General features: G+C 48.6%; 1 long non-coding RNA gene across 1 annotated transcript in view; it reads right to left on the reverse strand.

Annotated features, from left to right (window-relative positions):
* Positions 1–378: 378 nt before the first annotated feature.
* LOC141052574 (uncharacterized) overlaps positions 379–22,547 on the reverse strand; it is an 81,501-nt gene continuing 59,332 nt past the window's right edge. The window contains exon 3 of the long non-coding RNA XR_012220843.1: positions 379–716. This is a non-coding gene — a long non-coding RNA (uncharacterized lncRNA). The remainder of the gene's footprint in view (positions 717–22,547) is intronic.

The raw sequence follows: 22,547 nt of genomic DNA on the forward strand, positions 1-22,547 counted from the left end.
ACAGTGTCCGTGGATCCTGATTGGCTGAAAAAGAGCGCAAAACAAACTTTTGAAACGCGACTTTGGCGCGTAAGTCGCCGACCTCGTGGCCGACCTCATCCTAGGGTCGGGTTTCGTTTCATGAAACCCGACTTTGCCAAAAGTCGGCGACTTTTGAATTTTTTCGACCCGTTTCGCTCAACTCTAGTCTTAACTTGTATTGAATTTATTGTCTGTACATGTCCCCGCTTAATTGTAAAGTGCTGCAGATTATGTTGGTGCTATATAAATAAAAATTATTATTATTATTATTATTATTATTATTACTGTAACGAATGGAAGCGGAGGCAGAGATGGTGAAGTTCACATTCGTTTTTATTTTTAAAGTGGGACCTCGGGACCACGGTTCTGGGGGCTCCGAAGGGGGCGTGATTAGTGAGCCCCGGGTACCCGTAGTAAAGCCCCTCAGACAGGGCCAGAATGCAATACCCGGAGGACACAGGTGCTACCTCCAGTTAGACCCCGAACACGTGGCAGCTGTCCCAGCGGGACAAAAAGGGATAACAGTAGTTACAGCAGAGTCCGTAATGGGCCGGGTCCTGGATCCGGGTAGATGGTAAGGAGTCGGTTCCAGTGATCTTCTCACAGTCCTCAGACACGGATGGCTGCTGGCGGAACGGGATGGCTTTCGCCCAGATGGTTGCAGATATAACCAGGAAGCAAAGGATACAGATATGCTGTGGAGACAGACAGCATTAGTAAATGCACAGAGACTGGAGATGCAGCGCAGACAGGGTAGCATGAGAACCGGATGTAGCAATGATAGATACTCGTTGCTCCGGCTCTCTCCCTATGGAGGAGAGGCCAGAAATAGCAGCCAGTGCTCTGCCATTGGTTAATTGCATTTTTTGAATAATACACGCCGTCCGTTTCAGAAGGCAGGAGAGCGGGCGGGCGTGCCCTAATAGCCTTAGCTACAGATCTCCCCACAGGACGCAAGGAGGTGGAGGCAGGAGGGAGACCAGAACGCTGACCAGCAGCATGAGATCCAGAGGAGGCCAGCTGCCGCCCATGGACAGCACGTAAGGCTCGAGGTGAGTGCCCAGAACGAGGGGCAGCAGCAGACTGGGAAGCAGTGCCAGGACGGTGACCAGGTGTAACAGTGGTAGACCTGGGCGCCGCGCCAGGACAGGGTCCGAGTGTAACAATTACATACCACCATAATGCAACAATAATCATGTTAAACTATATAGAGAAGTCACTCAATCCATAAAAAAATCTTAAATTTTTTGAAAGTGTACTTTATGTATTTATACACTCATAAAGGCATTACAGAAAGTGCAAAGCCAGAGAAAAATTATGAGGAGGTTCATCCATAGACCTCTGAAAGTCAACAACTGGTGGGTCTCATTCAAATATTTTAAAAATATATTATAACGGATTTGCACAATGCTGCAGCAGCTCAAGGATTTTATGGCTGTTCTCAATTCTAATTCTTACAATACAGGGATAATTTATAGATATAATCTGTGAAAGATTGACTTTCTGGATGTCAGCCTGGAGGTGGATGAATTCTTGTCCATCCAGACTGATATCTATCAAAAAGAGACGTCAGTAAATTCTTTGATTCATGCGAAATCAGATCACAGCCAAGCCACCATTAGGGCCATCCCAGTTGGACATTTCCTGAGAATGAGGCAGATATGCTCCTCGGATGATAGATTTGAAACACAGGCGGATGATCTCAAGACCCGATTTGAGAAAATGGGTTAAAGCAGGAGATGTATATGTCATGAGTATGAAACGCACCCCAGGGCCGGGGGTACTCGGTACCGGGCCGATCAGGCTCTTTCACAGGGGAAGTGTGTCACGATGGTGCTAGTGACCCGGTCCGTGGCCCTGGGTGTCCAGATGTAGATGATGGATGTGCAGATGAAGGGGAAGAATGTAGGATAGTTGAAGGGGAAAATGAGATTCGTGACGCCACCTGTGGTATTCAGCAATGCAGCTGTTAAGCCGATGCTGCTCTGCAGATCCTCTGGGACGGTGTTAGGGCAGCGGGGATGGTAAAGCTCTCCACAGGTAGAGCTGTGTCCCAGGGCATTTGAGCCAGTGACGGTGGTGGTGAATGCGGTGTACGGCAGGCAAGATGTAAATGATGCAAAGGACACAGTTGGGTGCAGTTTCAGGGTCTTTACTCACAATTCCTGCATGCGGTAGCCCACTTAGTACTGTGTCCTCCTGGTGAGGGGTCCAGCCAACTCCCAAGTAGATCAGGAACACCTTTTCAGGACTCCTCTTTATGTTCTCCTTTCTTGGCCGTCTCTCTCTGCGCTGATTTCTCCCTTCTTTCCTGCTCTGCGCTTTCATAAGCAGTGTCCCCAATCCAGCAGCCTCAGACCTTGCCGAGTGACGTGGGTCAGGCCCCGGGGTCCTTTCTCTCTACGGCTGCCTTTTTAAGGAATGCTTGTGGATTTGGCTGTCGCACTAAAGTCGCTACAGCCTCCGGTTTTCTAGCTGAGCTTTGTAGTTCTCCACTAGCCTCGGCTTTCGCACTATCCGCACCCCTATGACCCCTTCCTTTCTCATGGGAGCTTCTTCTTATTAGCGGTGTCTCTCTTTCTCTAACTCTCCCCACGTCAGTCCTACTCCTCCGCTGTCTGGTCACGGACTGACTAGTTTCTGGAAGGATCTATTTACCTCAGAACTAGCTCCTCCCACCAACTGTCACCTTTCTCTCCCTAATTGGATGTCCTCAATCACTCCACTGCCTTAGCTCCTCCCCCTCTACCTACCTTTCCCAATCGCTTCCCAACACCCTTTCCTAGCCAGCCTGGGATGAGGCCATCCTCCCAAAGGGTACACCCAGATGCCCTGACTAAAGCCCCCTTTACACACTGTGATATCGCTAGCAATATCGCTGTAAAGTCACCGATTTTGTGACGTTGCAGCGATATTGCTAGCGACATCGCTGTGTCTGATACTTACCTCCGACCCGCTCCCCCGCTGGTTATCGCTGATCGCGCGAGAAGCTGCTGGACCATTCCACGTCGTCCACTTCCTGCGGCACTTCCTGTGACGATGAGCGACGCGTGGAGCCGGGCGGGAGGACGCAGGATCGCCGCGTCTGACAGGTAAGTAGCGATCCCCGTCCCCTGCGATGTCGCTGGTGAGATCTGCCTGAGTGGCAGCTCACTAGCGACCACCTAGCGATTCACCAGCGATCCTGACCGCGTCATATCGCTGGTCGGGATCGCTGGTGAGTCGCTAGGTGTAACGGTACCCTAACTAGCGTGTGTTGTGTGCGAGTGATAGGAGTCCTGGGTGGTGCTCCCTCCTTTCCTGAGGGTGGAGCACTACACCTCTGGATGAGGTGCAGTACCTCTGTGGCGACTGGACCCTCAAGGGCGCCACAAGTACATTAGGGCTAAGTCCAGTCCTGAAATCATCTCTTATACCAGAGTAAAAAGGAGAAAAGGGACAAGAAAATCCATTTAATCTCTGTGTTCAATCATTAGTGGGACAACATGAGAACAATTCTTAACAGGCACTGGCCAATAATGAGTACCAAACCCTCCATGGGACCCTTTCTGGATGACTAATGACCCCACACAGATCTAAAAATCTTAAAAACCTATTGGTCAGAAGCCACTATATCGTACCAGCTGTAAATCCTTTTGGCTCAAGGGGACTTATCAAGGGATGTTACACCTGAGGGCACTGTCTTGCTTGGGCCAATGTCCTCCGCTGCACCTCCTTTGATTCTGCAGATTGCAGGATTCATTTTCAAATTATAGATACTATTTCTTGTAGACGTACAAACATCATTTATTATGCTACCTTCTGTTGCCCATTTATTTATGTGTGGCTTCCATCAAGAGAACTTAGGGTGAGAGTGCGGGATCATGTGCTGGACATTGTCATTGTCATGACCAAGACCCCTCCAAGCTAAAAACCATACTCAGGCATTTTAAGGCCTTCACAGTTGTGACTCTTGGGTATTTATGGTTAGGGGCATTGAGCCTATTCACACTGTGATAAGAGCTGGAGTTTTTACTCCATTTATTGCATGTATGCATCTCTGGTGGAAGTAATCCTTGGCTATTGCCTATATTGGTCCTGTTACATTGGCTCAGGACTGCTACATATCCTATGGTTTCTGTCTTAGCAATTTTGTTTTACACTGGGATAAGAGGTTGCAATTCCAAGCAGCTCCTAGCCCAGTGTGAACTTAAATGGATTGTCACACTGGGAACTATGACACAAGACGGTCTAAATGAGTCACTTAATGTTGCTCCTTTTCTATAACAGATCTCCATTTAATATACCAGTTATGGGATATATCATATTCCCTCCTGTTTTAGCTATTAGCAGATTTTAAACATTTGTTTTTTTATAGTGTTAAAAAAAGTGTTTTCTTTTTTCTTTTCTATAGTTTAAGCACTTTAATGGTACTCGCTCTTAAGCCTTTGATTCTCCCTTCTTTTCTGGCAAAAAGAAAATCTACAGTTGTTGTCATCCTACTAAGTTCTATGAACCTTTGGCTAAATCTGTGGCCTCCCAGACAACGAGAAAAAGTGCAATGGCGTTATTGAATTATATTACTGTATAATATGTTGTTTCGCCCATAGACAAATGTTTTTGCATACTCTGTTACCTTTTGGGAGGAAAGCAGTAATGGGTCAATCAATACCTAATATTGATTACTACATTGTAACCTTAAGTGTCAGACATGGCTGCTGTGCGCATGCGCTCATCCACTCCCTGCTTCCGACCCGTGATACTCGGTGCCTTGGCATCCCTCACACTTGACTTGGAGCTATGGCAAGCGCCTTGATTTCACTCATGCTCATAGGGGTGCTCTTGCCGCGTTGCACAAAAGCAGCACGGCTGGTCGGGAGCGCATGCGTCGTTACACTGCAGCCATAGATGAACCCGGTCACATGAACGCCATGTGACCGGTTACCAGGGCCACATAAAGGTCCTGTTTAAGAGTACCATAACACCTCCCCATGAGGAAGCATAGGCTACTGACCAGGTGAAACACACATTCGGGTTGTTGAATGTCTGTGTGAATTTCCCATACGTCTATAAACTTGGGTAAGATGTCTTTTTTATACACTTCTATTGTGCTGTTCAGCAATTTAGGCTGCGGTGTAGGCTTAGCTTTTTCTAACAACTTTTTGCTGGAGAGTGCCTTCCACATATACTATGAATCCACATGTACTATTGTCCCTTTACAAATGTGGGGTATGTGGTTACTATACAATTAGAGGCACCTCACTGCAATCAATTACTTTTGTACGGCAACATATCTTGCCCCACTACATAAGTGCTTATAATGATATATGTGGAAAAAAAAGTTTATCTACTGATGGGTATCAATCACAACTGCATGTCCTTTCTTGCACTTTTTTACATGTCATGTAATTGCTTGTCAATTTTATAAATGAAGACTGTTTATACTTTTTCTCCTTTATTGCTATAGGATTTACACAAAGTACAAAGTCAGGAAAAAATTATAAGGATGGTCATCTAAAGACCCCTGAAAGGCAACCACTGGTAGGCCTCATTCAAATATTTTAAAAGTGCACTTGCTGTACTTCTACACTCATAAAGGAAAAAAAATATAAGCAGATTAATACAGTAATCCTCTTTAGGTGTCCGCTGTCATTAGTTACTGAATGCTGGCTCTGCTGTCTGCAGTCCAAAAGAACTCCAGCAGTAATCCTGATATGTATGGTTCTCTCACCCCCAATCCTGATATGTATGGTTCTCTCACCCCCAATCCTGATATGCATGCTACCCCTCAACCCCATATCCTGGTATGCATGGTCCCCTGACCCCCCAATCCTGGAATGCATGGTCCTTTCACCCCCCAATCCTGGTATGCATGGTCCTCTTACCCCCCTTTCGGGGTATGCATGGTCCCCTCACCCCCCAATCCTGGTATGCATGGTCCTCTCACCCCCCAATCCTGGTATGCATGGACCCCTCACGTCCCTATCCTGGCATGCATGGTCCCCTCACCCCCCTTTCTTGGTATGCATGGTCCACTCACCCCCTTTGCTGGTATGCATGGTCCTCTCACACCCCAATTCTGGTATGCATGGTATCCTCATCCCCCTTTCCAGGTATGCATGGTCTCCTCACCCCCCTATCCTGGTATGCATGGTCCCCTCACCCCCCTTTCCTGATAGGCATGGTCCCCTCACCCCCAATCCTGGTATGCATGGTCCTCTTACCCCCCAATCCAGGTATGCATGGTCCCCTCACCCCCCTATCCTGGTATGCATGGTCCCCTCACCCCCCTTTCCTGGTATGCATGGTCCCCTCACCCCCTATCCTGGTATGCATGGTCCCCTCACCCCCCAATCCTGGAATGCATGGTCCCCTCACCCCCCAGTCCTGGTATGCATGGTCCCCTCACCCCCCTTTCCTGGTAAGCATGGTCCTCTCACTCCCCAATCCTGGTATGCATGGTCCTTTCACCCCTCTTTCCTGGTATGCATGGTCCTCTTACCCCCCTTTCAGGGTATGCATGGTCCCCTCACCCCCCAATCCTGGTATGCATGGTCCTCTCACCCCTCTATCCTGGTATGCATGGTCCTCTTACCCCCCTTTCCTGGTATGCATGGTCCCCTCACCCCCCAATCCTGGTATGCATGGTCCCCTCACCCCCCAATCCTGGAATGCATGGTCCCCTCACCCCCCAATCCTGGAATGCATGGTCCCCTCAGCCCCCAATCCAGGTATGCATGGTCCCCTCATCCCCCTTTCATGGTATGCATGGTCCCCTCACCCCCCAATCCTGGTATGCATGGTCCCCTCACCCCCAATCCTGGTATGCATGGTCCTCTTACCCCCCAATCCTGGTATGCATGGTCCCCTCACCCCCCTATCCTGGTATGCATGGTCCCCTCACCCCCCTTTCCTGGTATGCATGGTCCCCTCACCCCCTATCCTGGTATGCATGGTCCCCTCACCCCCCAATCCTGGAATGCATGGTCCCCTCACCCCCCAGTCCTGGTATGCATGGTCCCCTCACCCCCCTTTCCTGGTAAGCATGGTCCTCTCACTCCCCAATCCTGGTATGCATGGTCCTTTCACCCCTCTTTCCTGGTATGCATGGTCCTCTTACCCCCCTTTCAGGGTATGCATGGTCCCCTCACCCCCCAATCCTGGTATGCATGGTCCTCTCACCCCCCTATCCTGGTATGCATGGTCCTCTTACCCCCCTTTCCTGGTATGCATGGTCCCCTCACCCCCCAATCCTGGTATGCATGGTCCCCTCACCCCCCAATCCTGGAATGCATGGTCCCCTCACCCCCCAATCCTGGAATGCATGGTCCCCTCAGCCCCCAATCCAGGTATGCATGGTCCCCTCACTCCCCTTTCCTGGTATGCATGATCCCCTCATCCCCCTTTCATGGTATGCATGGTCCCCTCACCCCCCAATCCTGGTATGCATGGTCCCCTCACCACCCTTTCATGGTATGCATGGTCCCCTCACCCCCCAATCCTGGTATGCATGGTCCCCTCACCATCCAATCCTGGTATGCATGGTCCCCTCACCCCCCAATCCTGGTATGCATGGTCCCCTCATTCCCCAATCCAGGCATGCATGGTCCCCTCACCCCCCTTTCCTGGTATGCAGGTTCCCCTCACCCCCCTTTTCGTGTAGCCACGACCAATCAGCGTCACGGCCCTCTGTTCGCGACCAATCAGCAACACGGCCCTGTAGCCGCGACCAATCACTGCCGCGGCTCTCTAGCATGTAAAAAAATAATATTAAAAATAAAAAAAAGTTATTCTCACCTTCCGACGGCCTCCTGTCTTCTTTCCACGCGCCTGGCCTCGCATTCCCAGTAACGTCGGTCTTCTTTCTTGCTCTCGCGAGAGTGACGCCATCAGTGGTCTAAGCTGCAAAGCATTACTGGGAACGCGAGGCCGGGCGCGTGGAAAGAAGACAGGAGGCCGTCGGAAGGTGAGAATAACCTTTTTTATATTTGAATTCTCTTTTTTACAGATTAAGGCCTGCGCCCGATTGAGCGCTCCGCCCGACTGCGCCTGCCGCTGATTGGTCGATCAGCGGCAGGCGCAGCTTACCGTTACAAACAGCTGCGCTTGTCGCTGATTGGTTCCAGCCTGGCGGGGGCCTGGCGGCCGCGACCGATCAGTGACCCGCGATTTCGGTTACAGACAGACATGATAAGAAGATTATATATATAGATGGGGACCGGTAGATTCATAAAATGAAGAATGTTTGTCTTAGATAATTACTGGAACAAACCGCATTAATAAGGCGGTAGACTGAGATGAGGAAGGAGAGCCTTAAAGGCGATAAGTTTAAATTACTTGCTATAAAGGGGTGGGAAACTAGTATACAGTAGTAACTAGTACAGGGTAGAGACATCACTAGAGCAGTTGGACAGAGAGAGGAGGTTGGATTCTGCATTCAGAATCACTTGTAGAAGAGAACATTTAGATACGGGAAGATGGATTTTTAGTAAGAAGCAGTAATCAGGATGAATATGAATCAGATCATCAAAAACACCGAATGTTACTAATGTATATGTGATTATATTGTAAGGATAACCCCTTTAAGCATATTCAAATTAATATTTAAATATTAATGCATATCTCAAAATACTCTACTACACGTTCTCAAAGGACATCCCTTACGGCCTTTCTAATGATCTAGGCTGCCTGTAGAAAGGTGAACGTTTGCTATTGAGCAATCATTAGGGCATTCATATGTGGGAGCTAGGTTGTATATGTGAAACACAGGTGTGTCAAAGATGCAGAAAAGGATTTAAATACATAAACTTATATCTAATAACTGAAATGGTATATTCAAAGTAGCTTACATGATATTTCGATTAATCTCCTTGAAACATTTTGTATCAATTACTTTACTTGTCCTGTAATGATCCTTGGTTATACCATGTAGTGTAGCTCAGAGTTTCATTTACAATTATATAGGCTTCCGGAATTATATATACAGCATTCCTCTATTGAACATTATCACAAAAAAGTTTGTTTTGCTTCAGTTCTGTTCACACCTGTGTAAAGCTTTGCTTATCTTTTTTCATCTCTACTATGAATAGCAGCACCCTGGAATCTTAGATAGCGCCTTCCCCTGACCTTGTGTCGCCTTCCTCCCTTCCAGATTATAAGCCCCAGCAAGAAAGAGTCGCTATCCTTACAGTATTTGCTGGCCTGTCACTAATTTAGTCGTGTTTATTGTACTTGTTTTATGTTATATGCTGGCTATGTATTGTTTAATACATGTTATGCATTGTAAGCCCTGTTTGCATTTTTTTCACATGTTTAGCTCCCTGGAATTAAGATTGCTTCAAAATAAATATTAATATTAATAATAAACTATGTACAATTAATATACAATACATTTAAAATATATCATACCTTTATATACATTTTTACGCTTAGCAATATTTTAGCTTTGTTATAATATATGATATTTAAAAAAAACAATTGTACAGTTTAGGCGAACAATATTCAGCGTTACAAATTGTATAATACTATGTTGAAAAATCTGTTTGTATAATTAAACTTGAACAAAGTGATCAATTATTATAGGTAATGGAGGTTGATTACCAAAACAACTAGCATTATAACATAATACGGACATTCTAGTACATTAGTTCAATGCATATTATAAGCATGAAATATATGGTTACTGCTCCACCTTGTGGACAAAATTGAAAACTGGGAATGGATTGCACCTATTTTAAATACTAAAGAATAACACTTTACGTTTTCTACTAAAGGTCATCAAATTAGTGGTCTCATTGTGTATAAATCATATCATAACATTTGTCAATATAATAACATAATATTTGTATATTATATTTGATTATTTTAATATTTTTCATACTTCCCAACCATGCCATATTGAGCAGGAAAATATAAATTGTATCCCAAATTTCCTTCAAGCACCGTGTTCATATATATTGAGTGCACCACTCCTGAATGACCTTTATAACATCGCGGTCGCGTGACCTCTACGTCATCAGAGGTCATTCTAGCAAAGCACGCCTGGGAACGGAACTTGCCGGCAGCGCCGCTGAGGACTCCGGGGGCCAACAGAGGGTAAGTATATCCCGATTTTTTTATTTTAATTCTATTTTTAACAGGATTTTGGTACCCAGAGCATGGAGGAGAGTCTCCTCTCCTCCAGACCCTGGGTACCATCCGCACATGAAGCGCTCACTTTACACATGGTGGGCATAGCCACATGCATATAGTGAGCGTTTCAATGCAATCCTAGGGCGGCGGAATTGCTGCAATTCCACAAAATTAATGGACATGCTGTTAGGCATCAAGTTTCACCCACTGCGCAGGGGGATTCTCGAGCTATGTCCTCTGCGGTCTTCCATTTCTCTGCAGCCGCAGAGATTCCTGCTTCGTAAAGACGTCGGTCCAGACGTCTTGCCCAGGCTGATGCTAGGCGTCTGGTTGCTTCTTCTGGCTCTGCTATAACTCCATCCTTGAGTCAGCAACAAGTAGACACTTCTTGGACTCAGTCCTGTCTTTTGGGTACTGAGCATGCCCGTGGGACGACCTCTCATTGGAGGCCAGAGGTCACATGCTCAGGTCCCGTTCCTGCTTGGGTTAGTCCACTACTGGGAAGGTCCCGGAAGGACGCCGCTATAAAAGAGCCGCATGGCCGCTCGGCCAGGAGCTAGTATAGACTCTTATTGTATATTGTGTGAGTGATGATGGATGCATGTATCTGGTGACTGACTCATTATGACTCCCCTCCCTTGGATACGTATGGTATAGGGCTATAGAGTTAGAGTCAGCGCCTACTAGTGGCTTGGTCTGTGCCACAGTGCTTCCATATCTCAGCACCTCACTCAGCGCCATATGGTGCCGTCCAGAGCTGAGCACCTTCAGAGCCGCATTAAGCGGCTGCATCCGCCAGTACGACGCCGTGCGCCAGTCTAGCGCTTTCCTCCATTTTTCCGGGTGGTTAGTGGCATCCGCCAGAGCGGTGCAGTTTGCACATAGTGGGCTTTTGTTCATTTAATTTGTTTCTTTTGGCACCACTGTTGCGGTGCAGAGCACTAGTGTGACTAGAGCGACTCTAACCCATTGTCTCAGGGGTAGATTCCTGTGTCTATACACCAGTGCTCACATTGCTGAGCTCTGTGAGCATAAACAGGCTGCGGCATTTGTGTTTGGCAGTCGGGTGGCTCTGTGAGGTAACAGAGTCCGCCTCTGTACACACTAGGTGGAGTTAACCCCGTGTGTTCCTCTATTGTACCGCCATATAACATCCGCCATTACCGAGCAGCAGTTTGTCATCTCTGCACGATGGACTCCGGGTTGCGATCGCACTTTATTATATTTTATATTTAGTGCGATCCGCAACCCTAACACATGCTGCGGATTTTACCGCTATGCGATTCTGCAGCGGAAAAATCCGCAGAATTGGCACAGCAACTGAGGAATCCCATAGGATTGCATGGGATGCGTTTTGTTAGCGTTTTTTAAGCGTTTCTGCAGCAGCAAAAACACGGCGGAAATGCTTAAAAAATGCAACGTGGGCACACTGCCTTAGAATCACAAATACAGCTGAGTAGTGTTGAGCGACTTTTGGTTTTTTAGGGTCGAGGTTCGTTTCATGAAACCCGACTTTTCCAAAAGTCGGGTCGAGCAAAATCGTCCGACTATAGGGAAAAGTCGGGGTCGTCCCGAAACACGAAACCCAATGTAAGTCAATGGAGAATTAAAGTCGGCAGTGAGAGGAGGACAGGAAACACACCAACAGTGCCCATTTGAATGCCAAAAGCATCAATTCTTCTTACTGAAGCTTGTCAACCTTAATTAACTTCATAATACTAGTTACGCACTGAAAAATGGGGGTTATTTGGCTACAGTTGTGGGGGGGGGAGGGCTGGCTTCAGGTTTTCATGGGCCCAGGGCCAAAGAGCGCCCCTTTAACACATACCACAACTCATGATGCTCAGATACGGCAGAGAAATAGCAGTATAGTACAATGAAAAATACTTCACTTCTTACATCTCATGACTGATATCCATTTTAAATTCTCCAATACCTCCAAAAACGGACAGTATATAACTCCATACAGTGTTATGGCCAGCGCTTAGTGGACTATACAGAGTAATGAGGCCCATATATTTCTCCATATGGAATCATTATTCCCATATAATGTTTCAAACCGTATATGATGAGCTCCACATAATGCTAAAGTATATGTTGGTCCCAATGGATGAAGCTCCACTGTCTTACGGGCCCAAATAATGCTCCATATATAATGGGCCCCATTTCTACTGCTCTAGTGTATAATGGGCCCTGTAAATGCTGCTCCAGTGTCTGATGTCCACCTTTGGAATGCTCCAGTGTATGGTGGGCCCCATATATCATTCACCAGAGTATAGTGCTCCCCAAAAATTGCTGTCCCAACATTGAAAACAATTACATAAGTCTCCTTGCTAGGGAATCCCTGCACTTCTCTGAACTCCTTGTCGTCCCCATCTTCCATCTCACTGCACTTGGCTTTTTAGGCCCTCCCACCGGCAGAGACACTTTTGCGTGCTATACGGTGCCCTGTGCCAGTGCCATCGCCCATGAGTATGCCTCCCCACCTGCTCAAGGAACCTGCACTTTCATCTGCACCTTCCTCTTTGTCACCGTGTAAGGTGGTATAGTATGCGGGAAGGGGAACCTGAGTTTCCTCTGGGTAAGATTCTGGCTGTGTAGAGTGCGAGGGGAATGTAGTGGTCTGGGTCAATGTACCAGCAGCATCATCCAGCAGTGGCTGGGCCTCAGTGCACTTGTGGCATCCCCAAGAGTACGGTCACCACTGTGGCATTGCCTTCCTACTAGGGAGTGTGTTGTCAAGCTTGGGAGCAACGAAGGATCTCTCTAGCAGTGAAACCAGCACAAAACACATTTCCCACTCCAGGCCAGCAGGGAGACCTCTGAACCTGACTGCTGAGGAGCTGCTCTCTGTGGTCGGGAGGAGGTAAGTTAGGGCACTCTGTGCAGGGAAGGGGAAGTGTGTGGACGTGAGAAGGGGAGCTGGAGGATGAGCAGAGTTAAGGCTCACTCCTAGCTGGAGCGCATGGTCCGGATTCCGGTCTTCGAGTTTGTAGGGACACTGACGTTCCTGCAGCAGAAACCGGGGGAAGTAGCAGCTATAAATGCTCTGTACCCAACTAAGGCTCGGAGGCCCCAGCATCGAAGTGTGCGAGGCAGAAGGAAAAGGCTACAGCTGTCTGCCATACAAGTAAAGTCTGAGGAACATCTGTTAGACAGGAGGCGTTTCAGTGAAACACGGTCCTGTGAGTGCTTCCCCCACAAGCGCTAGAAAGGAGACGTTCAGGAAGGTACATGTTGGCGGAGTGTTGGAAGGGAGCTTTCCATTCTGGTCCCGGAGGTTGGCAGAGGTCCTGACCCGGAGGACACAGCACGGAGGCAGGCATCTGTGTAACCTGCAGACTGTGAGTAAAGCTTTGGAACTGCACGCTCTGGTGTCCTACAGTTATTCCAGCACCGCTACATCTGTGTACCAGCACCTACACCGCCTGTGCCTTTCACCCATCACTACATCTGCACTTCCCTGGGACTCCAGCTCCACCTGTGGGGAGCTTCACCATCTTTGCTGCACAACACCATCAATCCCAGAGGATCTGCATGCAGCGTGGGCCTAACATCTATGTTGCCAAACACCACAGGTGGCGTCAAACTATCTATATAAACTCTTTACCATTATACCACGCCATTTACATGGGCGCCCAGGGCCACCGTCCGGGTCACCGCTGCTGCGACACATCCTACTGACACCGGCCCGGTACCGAGTACCCGACAGCCCTGGGAGGGCGACCCATATGCCGACTGCTGATCGGGCGGCGTTATTCCCACGAGCCTCCAAACAGCATCTCTGAAGGCAAAGTTTTTGGTTTCCGGGGGCAGTATGATTGCAAAGCTGAACCTTAACGGAATGTCCAAAAGGGCACCACCAGGAGTGGAGCCTGTGGCTTAATTGGACTGCACCCGGGAAACCACTACCATATAAGCTACAGAAAAGATGGACAGATTGCAAGCTTTGTCGATTCTGTGTGTGGTGTGGTATGTCCGTTTGTAGTTGTGCTAGCGATTTCTCAGCTTTATTCCGTTAACGACCGAGACTCCGGCATGGCCCTGCGGTACGCGTCAAGCTTACTAGAGGGATACGCGAGGCTGTGGCACGTGAGATCGAGCAATAACCGGTCTAGCATTCCAGTACATGTCCGGGGTTGCATGCACGCTACACTGAAAGGACCAGCTTTTGTCGCTTACAGGTGCAGATAACCTGCTGAACTCCGTTAGTGATGGGGATCTGGGATTCAGATTATTCCCCGCGAACGATGATTTCCCAGTAAGTTCAGGTCAACTGCAATTCCGGAGTTAGGCCTAACCATCATTCCTGAAAAAATTACGTGTCCAAACCACAGGTACTGTAGCTTGCTTAACAGCTCGGCAGCCATTCTCAGGCCCAGTATGGATTCAACAACATTGAAGAAAGTTGATAAAGGGTACAGTTTCACCAGATAACACGTATATATGTAGCCTAGTTTACACATTAAAAATATATGTCTATAGATCAGGAGGCAGACTCAGATGTTCTCAGGCCCAGTATGGATTTGACCAGATTGTACAAAGTTGAGAAAGGGTACTTTATCACTGGATAGCAGGCATATATAGCATAGTTTAAACATGAAAAATCTCCGTGTTCTCAGCATGGATTCACAGCAATCTAAAAAGTGGAAAAAAGGAAATGCATTTGAGGCGTACACAACTATATACTTTTGGTGTTATTTTTAAATCTTCATATATATTTCTGTCTCAGTAATACAGTCCAGCCTCTCCGCAATAGGAAATGAGATGCATACAATTAGTGACATAAAGGCTATTGATTGCAGAAATCTAGGCATTATTATTCACGGGAAAAACTTCCGTCACAATTCTCATAGGTGATGCTGACCCTCAATTAATTTGTGTGTTGAGACAGAGAAAACATTTTTTTGTGAATAAAGTCTTGCTGTATCGCACTTCCGTGGATTCCATCACTGTTACTCATCTCAATCCAATTTTTATCACAGGGAGCGATGTAAACATGGTGCTCACTGGCTATCATGATCTGTCACGTAACTTTGGAGTTCAAAAGACAGAAGCCACAGGCCGTAGACGATTCTGTTTGATTGGCATGAGAGGGCACATTTTGAAATGTGCGCTGGAATGTCACACGTTTGTGAGTAGGAAAACTGTGAAAGCTGATGATAAACCACCACTGCATGTAATTGTGAGTCGACGTCCATAAGAAATGGAAACCACTGATCATCTGGAGCTAGAGCCCGGCCAGCAGGACAGGGCATAGCTACATCTTAACCATCATCTTTCAGTTCAATCAATTTGTAGTGGCAGTCCCAGTGAAGGATTTGACAGCCCAGACTACACAGCGGAGGAGCAGGGAGAGGAAAACATTGCAAATGCTGGGGCCCTGCCCAAGCAAGGGGGGCACACTCGTGGGCGTCGGTACTGGCACTGGGCCCCTCATAGTACGGTGGTGTGTCTGACGGCGGGTGTGCACCACCACTGTCAGAGACACTTGATTGCACTATGAGGGACCCTATGCCAGTGCCCGCGCCCAAGAGTCGGCCTACCCACCAGTCCAGGGCAACGGCACTCGCACGGTATCGTGCGCTAGGTGGTGACCCCGGCCATGGGGGGGCTGCCCACTTAGGGAGGTTTACAAAGTGGCATATGTAGATGTGGGTCATTCAGCTGCTGCAAAAGGCGAAATAGGTCATGTTCGCGGAATAGGAGGAGGACCAAAGCAAGCCATTTTTCTGGCAACCTATGTGTCATCAAGGGAAGGTGGGACAAAATCCTTGGAAACCCATGCATGGTTCATTTTAATGAAGGTTAGATCATCCACATTTTGGGTTGACAGACGGGTCCTTTTTTCTGTCAGGATTGATCCAGCTGCACTGAAGACTCTTTCCGATAGCACACTTGCAGCTGGGCAAGTGAGCTCCTGTAAGGCATATTGTGCCAATTCAGGCCAGGTGTCCAGTTTAGCGGCCCAATAGTCAAAGGGGAATGACCTGTGCGGGAGAACATCGATATGGGAGGAAAAGTATTTGTTAACCATAGTTGACAACTGCTGTCTCCTGTCACTTTCCATCGATACAGTATTACCAGTTGTGTGAGCGGTCCGTAAAAAATCAGTCCACAACATTGTCATGAAACCCCTGTCTCCAACGCCACTTCTGCTGTGTGCACCACGAACACCTCTGTCAAGCTTCCCCCGGCCTGTACGGCTCGTGTGAGAACCATCACCGCTGCTGTGTGCTGGGAATGCCTCAACCAACCGGTTAACCAGAGTTGCTTGTTTAGTAGCCAATATTAGGTCAAGGTTCTCCTGTGGCATGATGTTTTGTAATTTGCCTTTATAGCGTGGATCCAGGATGCTGGCCAAACAGTAGTCGTCATCGTTCATCATTTTGGCAATGCGTGGGTCCCTTTTTAGAATCTGCAAGGCATAATCTGGCATGTGGGCCAATGTTCCCGGTGTCAATGATGCACTGCGAGTGCTGAGTGGAGGAGCACTTTCTGGCAAATCCACATCCCTCCAGTCACGCACAAACCCTGTACCAGACCTTGCCACGCCAACATTTTCACTTGCCCCACGAGATGCATCCTCCTCCCCTAAGTAATCATCCCCATCATCATCCTCCTCCTCCTCCTCTTCTTCCTCCACCTCGTCCAGGAGAGGTCCCTGAGCAGACAATGGCTGAATGTCATCAAGGATTCCCTCCACCTCGTCCTCCTCATCAACATTGGCTGCAGACGCCTGCTCCTTAAGGTGCGTCAAAGTTTGCATGAGCAGACGCATAAGTGGGATGCTCATGCTTAGGATGGCGTCGTCTGCGCTTACCAGCCGTGTGCATTCCTCAAAACACTGAAAGGACTTTACAGAGGTCTTTCAGCTTCGACCACTGCACACCTGTCAACTCCATGTCTGCTCTCAAAGTGCCTGGCCGTGTATCCTCCCACAAATGCATTATGGCCTGCCTCTGCTCGCACAGCCGCTCAACCATGTGCAGGGTGGAGTTCCACCTTGTTGCAATGTCGATAATGAGGCGGTGGTTGGGAAGGTGGAGCAATCGCTGCAGCTTCTGCATACGAATGGAGTGTACAGGCGACCGGCGGATGTGCGCGCACAGTCTTCACACCTTCTGGAGCAGGCCTGTTAACTCCCGATAATTATTGAGGAAGCACTGCACCACCAGGTTCAAGGTGTGAGCCAAGCAAGGTATGTGGCTGAGTTTTGAAAGGGCTATGGCTGCCACAAAATTACGGCCGTTATCACTAACTACCTTGCCTGCCTCAAGATGTACACTGCCCAGCCATGACTCAGTTTGTCGCTGAAAGTACTCGGCCAGCACCTCGGCAGTGTGTCTGTCGCCCAAACACATCATCTGCAACACAGCCTGCTGACGCTTTCCACTAGCTGCTCGATAGGGGGACACCTCGTGTGCAACAGTGGCAGCTGCAGATGGAGTGCTCGTACGACTGCGCTCTGTGGACGAGCTTTCGCTTATGGAGGAGGAGGAGGAGGATCGAACGCCTTCAGCCAACTGTTTCCTATTCCGTGGGCTAGGCAGCACTGTCCCACCACCGCTGTCCCCTGTGGACCCTGCATCCACCACATTAACCCAGTGCGCAGTGATGGACACGTAACGGCCCTGGCCATGCCATCTGGACCATGCATCAGTTGTGAGGTGCACCTTTCCACTCACTGACTGCTTGAGTGCATGGACAATGCGGTCTTTCACATGATGGTGGAGGGCTGGGATGGCTTTGCGAGAGAAGAAGTTACGACTGGGTAGGTCATAGCGTGGTACTGCATAGGCCATGAGTTCGCGGAAAGCTGCGCTTTCAACCAACGGTAGGGCATCATCTCTAATGAGATTAGTTTGGCAATGTAGGCGTTCAAACACAGTGTACGCGGATGAGAGGATGAGTACTTTTTTGTCATACTCAGAGTGTCTGGTAGGGTGAGCTGGACTGGAGAGCTGCATATGGGGGAAGTAGCGGTGGACCGGGCGGAGTGAGAGGGGGTTGGTGATGGTATTGGTGGTGATGGCCTAGATTCAATGTTGTGTTGCAAAACCATTGTGATTCCCTGAGTGCTTTGGCCTTGCGACGACACCTCAACATTTAGTGCTGGTGGTGTGCTTAACGGTGGCGGTGGTCTTACAGTGGGGGAAGTGATGGAGCATTACTGGCTACCTTCAGTAGGAGCAGGTGCACATGTGCTACCTGAGGTTTTGTAGTCCGTCCATGCTTGCAAGTGCATGTTGAGTAAATGTCTAAGCATGCAGCTGGTATTCAAATTTCTGAGTTGTTTACCTCGGCTAAAGGTCCTTCCGCACTTCTTACAGGTAACCTTTGCCTCATCAGTAGGATTTTGGACAAAGAAGTGCCACACTGCACTCTTCCTACTATGGTATACATTTTCTGGCCTTGCACACAGTGCTAAGTTGACCGTCTGGCCAAGCTGTCCTGCAACTAGTGTTGAGCATTCCGATACAGCAAATATTGGGTATCAGCCGATATTCGCGGTGTCGGAATTCCGATACTGAGTTCCGATACTTTTTGCATATCGAATACCAGAATCGGAAGTTCCCATAATGCTATGAGCCAGTTTGATTTGATTCAGCCAATGAGGAAGCCTCAGAAGTGTGGGCACATCCTGTTAGGCATGTAGGCATGTTAACTAATGGCATGGCTGTGATTGGCTGCTGAAATGATGTCATGATGCACTATAAAAGCCGCCGCCGTCATTTAGGGTTCACTCTGCTGTGAATTCAGTTAGGGACAGGTTGCTGTTCAAGACTCTGAGGGACAGTTAGAGATAGCGATTTGCTAAATAATATTGTGCTTTACCCAGGCTACATTATCAATCACTGTAGCTTTCTTTTGCCTTGCAGCGCTGTTCACAGCTGTCTGCAAGGTCTGTGTGAGTGCAGCTCATGCTGTAGTGTGTCCTGCAGCCACCTCTGGTTGTAGGCCACTCAGCGTGCGTCACTGCCTCATACATATTTTTGTTTTATTGCTGCTCATTTTTCATTAATTCTCCTATTAGTGTGCATCCATCCGTATGCATATACATTGGTTGCAAACACTATAGGAGTAGACAGCGGAGCCTTTCTGCAGCCTTTCAGTGCTAGTGCCAGTTCTCTGCACTGTTCACGGCTGTCTGTGAGGTCTCTGTGTGTGAGTGCAGCTCACGTTGTAGTGTGTTCTGCAGCCACCTCTGGTTGTTTTCCGCTCAGCGTGCGTCACTGCCTCATACAAAGTCCTTTTTTTGTTTTATTGCAGCTCATTTTTCCTGATTTTTTTCTCCTATTAGTGTGCTTCCATTCGCATCCATCTACATTGGTTGGTTGCAAACACTATATAGGAGTAGATAGAGGAGCCTTTTTTCTGACTTGTGTCCTGCAGCCGCAGCCAGATTAGTATTAGCCTATTTTTTGGAGCCTCATCTATTGCATTGTAGGTTACCTTCCTGCATTGTAATAGCTCCAAAAAGTTTGTGATACTATCGCCTTCACATCTCTGGTCACATCCTTTTTGTTTTTTAAAAAAAACCCACGTAAATAAAGTTCACCAAACACTCCACTTGACAGTTGTGTAGGCCACATTAGCTCATATTAAAGTGTAGTCCACACACTTTATAAAATTAGTGTTTCTTATACCTGTTAGCAGCTGTTCAGGAATAAGCACACTAAGCTCCCCCTTTGTACTTTTCTGCCTATCTTTATCAGTCTACCAAGATGAAGAAGGCAGGGAGTAAGGCACGTGGTCGTGGGCGTGGAGTTTCAGCAGGGAGAGGACGTTGGGATTATGTGCCTGCTGCGGGCACCGGTGACTCAGCATCCCCCAGTTTTACCAGGCAACAGTCCTTTATGCGCAGCTTTGTAGGACCTCGCCGTACCCCACTGCTGCGGGACAAACAAATTGAAGCCGTTGTCGGATGGATGGCAGCTAACGCATCGACTTCAATGACTTCCACATCCTCTCAGGGCCAGAGCACTGAAGAGCAACCATCTGTCTCTTCACCACCTGCCAAATTGCCCAGGCAGTCAGAGAGTCCTGGACAGGAGCCATCTCTACTTCTGTTCTCTGAATCTCTTGGCTTGGAAAGAGGGGGCCAGCCAAGCAGAATTCTAGAATGTGAAGAAGAGGGAGTATGCAGTGATGAGCAACTGCTTTGTCCCTCTGAATCTGAAGAGGCGGGTGGGCCAGTGCCTATGGTCAGCACACCTCAGTGCGCATCAGATGATGAGACTCAGGTACCACTTTCTGGTGCGTACTGTGCTGGCGAGACTACCCAGGAGAAGCAGGTGTTTGAAGAGGGGAGTGTAGATGATGAAGTCCTTGACCCATCTTGGCGTGAGGAACAGGAAGGTGGTGGGAGCATCTCTGAGGAAGAGATTCCCCGAACGGCCAAAACAGGAGGGAGAGGGAGGGGGCAGACTTGGTTGATAGTAGCCTCCACTTCGGCACCCGTTAGGAGCATTCCTCTTCCAAAACCCAAAACGAGCGCTCCCAGGACTTGCATTGTGTGGTCCTTTTTTGACACAGTTGCAGATGACATTTGCTTTGTCAAATGCAAGCTGTGTAATCATAAAGTCAAAAGAGGGAAAAGTGTCAGCAACCTGAATACCACAAATATGTGGAAACATGTGCGGACCAAGCACGTGGTGGAGTTACAAAGACACACTGAAGACGTAGGCCAACCTTCAGCACCACCTACCACCTCTTCAGCTCGTGTTGTAGCCTCTTCCTCCAGCTCACACACAGCTGGTTCGGCTTCCTCACAGGATCACCATAGAAGAACCTCTGGCACTGTTGTCCAGAGACCGAGTGACATTCCACCCACAGCACCACGTTCCCTGTCATCCTCACACTCCCAGGCCACTCTACAGCCATCGGTAGCACAGGCATGGGAGAAAAGGCGGCCATACTCGGCAAACCATCCCCGAGCACAGGCTCTGAATGCTGGCATTGCCAAATTACTGGCCCTTGAAATGCTCTCATTCAGTCTGGTGGAGACTGACACCTTCCGTAACTTCATGGCATTGGCAGTCCCACAATACACTGTGCCAAGCTGCTTTTATTTCAGCAGGCAAGCTGTCCCTGCCCTGCAAAAGCATGTGGAGGGAAAAATTAAACATGCGCTACTAAACGCCGTCAGTAGCAAGGTCCACCTGACCACCGATGCGTGGACCAGTAACCATGGACAGGGATGATACCTTTCCCTCACTGCCAATTGGGTCAATGTTGTGGAGCCGGGTACAGATCTTGAGAGTGGCGCTGTACAAGTTCTGCCAACTCCAAGGATTGCAGGAATCCAGTCTGTACGCATTGACTCCTCCTCATTCTCCAGTTCCTCAGAATCAGCGCTGCAGGAGCCTGTTACGACCAATATGAGCACAGCCGTGGCCAAACGTCAACAGGCCGTACTGAAATTAATTTCTTTGGGGAATCAAAGCCACACAGCGCAGGAGCTCTTGAATGCCAGGACTGCGACGTGTGGTTTGTGCCAGCGAATCTCCAGCCAGGCTTGGTAGTGTGTGACAATGGCGGAAATCTGGTGGCAGCTCTGTTCCTAGGCAACCTCACTCACATCCCATGTCTGGCACATGTGCTCAACTTGGTCGTGCAGAGCATTCTGAGGGACTATCCGGATCTTGATGCACTGCTGCGCAAGGTCCGCATAGAGTGCTCTCACTTGCGGCGTTCCAGCATGGCAAGATCGCGCATTGCAGCTCTGCAGCGCCGATTCCGCCTTCCGGAACATCGCATCATATGTGACCTACCCACCAGATGGAATTCAACATTACATATGTTGGAGCGGTTGTGTGAGCAGCAGGCAGCAGTAATGGAGTTCCAGCTGCATCAGGCGCAAACAAGTCGCACTGTGCGCCGGTCACACTTCAGCACCACTGAGTGGGCCTCTATGAAGGACATCTGCCACGTTTTGCGCGCCTTCGATGATTCCACTCGGATGGCGAGTGCAGATGATGCACTAGTCAGCATGACTGTCCCCCTTATCTGCCTGCTTCAAAAAACACTGCAAGCACTAAGGGAGGAGGTTTTGGAAGAGGTGGAGGATGAGGAGTCACAAATGCCATCTGCTTCTAGACAGTCTGCGCAACGTGGTTCCTCACAAAGGCCTAGGCAGGGGACACTTTGTGAGGAGGATGAGGATGAGTCAATGGAGGAGTAAGATATCTCTCCAGAGGAGGGAGGTACCCAATGCTCTATTAGTCAGTATGTACAGCGAGGGTGGGGTGATGCAGAGTAGGCAGAGATGACGCCTCAAGCAGGGGACAGCATTTCTTGGGCAGTTGGGAGTCTGCAGCACATGGTTGATTCCATGCTGCAGTGCCTGAGAAACGACCACCGCATTGCCCACATTCTCAACACGGCTGATTATTGGGTGTACACCCTCCTAG

Source organism: Dendrobates tinctorius, unplaced genomic scaffold (assembly GCF_039654945.1).
Source record: "Dendrobates tinctorius isolate UK_male_01 unplaced genomic scaffold, ASM3965494v1 ptg000162l, whole genome shotgun sequence".
Lineage (NCBI taxonomy): Eukaryota > Metazoa > Chordata > Amphibia > Anura > Dendrobatidae > Dendrobates > Dendrobates tinctorius.